Genomic DNA, 2688 nt, shown 5'->3' on the forward strand with positions numbered 1-2688 from the left:
AAAAAAATTTTTAAGCTTGCTTATTGACTTACTCGATGAATTGAATTGATTTAATTACATGAAATAATGAATGAAAAAAGTATGATGACCAGACTCTGCTAAATGCTGGCTATGTAAGCAAACAAGACAGCCCCTGACCTCAAGTAGCTTCAGTTTGAATAGAGGAAGATAGAATGTTAAGGAGAGCTATAACTGAAAAAAAAAAAGTACAAATGGGTACTTATCAGGCTTGTATATGGCCTGGAAGTAAAATAGTGGGCTGGAATTGGGCAAAATGAGTCGAAAAGTCACTTGCTGGAGTCTACAGGCCAGAATTTGAGTTCTAATGGGAGAAAAAGATCAGAGACTAGGTGTCATGGCTTGGCAGTGGTTGGGAAGTATGACATGGCAGAAGGTATGGATGGTGATTGAAAATGGGTATAATTTAACTACTAAGAGAAATCCAGCCCTGGTAGGAATAGGGAAGCATTTGTTCTGCCATAACAACAATGGTAGTAGTAGTAATATTAGCAGCAGAGTAACAGCAGCAGCAGCAATAGCAGTAGTAACATATCTGGAGAATGTTTACATTTTCCAGTTTCTTTTTGTTTTTAATTATTTTTTTACAATAGCTTACAAAGTTCTTTTTTTGAAAATTATTATTCATTATATTACTCCTAACCTTTTATCTTTCTCCAAAATCATTATAGGAAGGATGTAAAGATCCTGAAACAAACCTGCTACCATTATGTCTATTTGGTTGATCAATCAGTCCAGTATGCTTAGTTGAAAGAGCTGGGACTCCAAGAAGAAAATGAAGGTATGTATAATGGTTCCTAGGGAGGAACAGAAGAGGTTATTACAACCTATTGTCCACCTAACAATGAACCTATGGCAAGAGTCCATCAGGGTAGTTTGGTGGACTATGAAGAAACAAAGGCCAAAAGAAGCCTGGGAAATATAAGCAGATATACCAGCTCTTAAACAAGGAGAAATAGTAAGCCGTATTGGTGAAGCCATGTGACAGAAGATCCAGATATTAGGAAACTTGGTATCTTTGGAGATGGGAAAAATCTTAGTGGAAGGCTTTGGGGAAATTCAAGAGAATATGGATATCTATGATTATGCTATTGGCTTGTCTCGAATGATTGGAGAACCCCTTTTGCCTTATGAAAGACCAGGGCTCATTGAACAATGGAGTCTTTTGGGCCTAGTTGGGGTCATCACTGCATTCGATTTCCCAGTGGCTGTGTTTGTCTGGAACAATGCCATCGCTCTGATCTGCAGGAATGTTTGCCTTTGGAAAGGGACACCAACCACTTCTCTCATTAGCACAGCTGTCAAAAAGATAGTGGCCAGAGTTTGGAAGACAATAACCTACCTGGTGCGATTTGTTGCATCATATGTGATGGGGCCAATAATGGCACAGCAATGGCCAAAGATGAGTGGGTAGACTGCTGTCCTTCACGAGAAGGATCCAAATGGGAAAACAGATGGCAGTCAGGGTCCAAGAGAGGTTTAGGAGAAGTTTGTTAGATTTTGGATTGCTTTGGAGGATGCAGACCTTACTTGGGTTGTTCTCTCAGCTCTCTTTGCAGCTGTGGGGACAGCAGTTCAGAGATGTACAACTGCCAGATGATTCTTTTTGCATGAGAGCATCCATGATGAAGATGGGTAAGTGGGTAAACTTACAAAGGAATAGCCACATTCCAATTCACATTTATAAATCCATGGGATCCAAATATTTTTATGGGTCTCTCTACACCAAAGAGGCAGTAAACATGTTCCTTGGTGCAGTGGAAGAAGCCTAAAGGCAAGCAATACAATCTAGGAGATTTTTCTTTATCATCAATTGACTTATTGGTAAGTCTATGGTGGGAAGGCTACAGATTGTCTGGGAAATTATGTGAGTCAATGATTGTGACCAATCTTGGCCACAATTTACTCACTGTTTATAGAAAATGTTTCCTCCTATCCTTTATGTCTTAAAATTCAATAATAAAGAAGAGGTTTACACATAGAATAATGGTCTTTTGAGCACAAAGGATTTGGGCAGAATCTTTTGATAATTTGGGCCAAAAGGGTCTGATTTCAACATTGTAAATGTCAATATTTCAATGAATGGTGCTGAAATTGGAGATGCATTTGAGGATGAGAAGAATTCTGATGGTGGCAGAGAATCAGGTATGTGTAGAAGCATATATAGAATGATGTATGGAAGCAATATATGAGACCATCTATTTTACCATCAGCTACAGTAAGGACCTTCCTCTGGCACAAGGAATCAAGTTTCAATAAGTGTTTCACGTTTATATGACTCTACTTCAAAATGGACAACAGTCTCTACTTTTTTACTTCCTTGATATTTGATTAAATTGTGCACTTTTGGGGGGTCAAAGATGGAAAGAAAAGCATGATGGTATTTATTTAGTAAAACTTGGATTGAGCAGCTAGATGACATAGTGGATAGTGTGCTGGCTCTGGAGTCAAGAGGATCTGAGTTCAAATCTGGTCTCAGATACTTAATACTTACTAGCTCTGTGATCCTGAGTGAATCATTTAAATCCAATACCTTATCAAGAAAAAAAAAAAGATGGATTAAATCATTTTTCACCCCCATTTTCTTCTTTAAGGCAAATATTGGGCTTGAAATTAGTACATCTATTTACTTAAGAAAAGTGGAAATTGATTCAACTATTCATTAAATGG

General features: G+C 38.0%; 1 pseudogene; it reads left to right on the forward strand.

Moving 5' to 3' along the window:
* The first annotated feature begins 712 nt into the window (after positions 1-712).
* LOC127538767 (alpha-aminoadipic semialdehyde dehydrogenase-like) lies at positions 713-2277 on the forward strand (annotated as a pseudogene).
* The last annotated feature ends 411 nt before the right edge of the window (positions 2278-2688 follow it).

The sequence above is a fragment of the Antechinus flavipes genome, chromosome 5, assembly GCF_016432865.1.
Source record: "Antechinus flavipes isolate AdamAnt ecotype Samford, QLD, Australia chromosome 5, AdamAnt_v2, whole genome shotgun sequence".
NCBI lineage: Eukaryota > Metazoa > Chordata > Mammalia > Dasyuromorphia > Dasyuridae > Antechinus > Antechinus flavipes.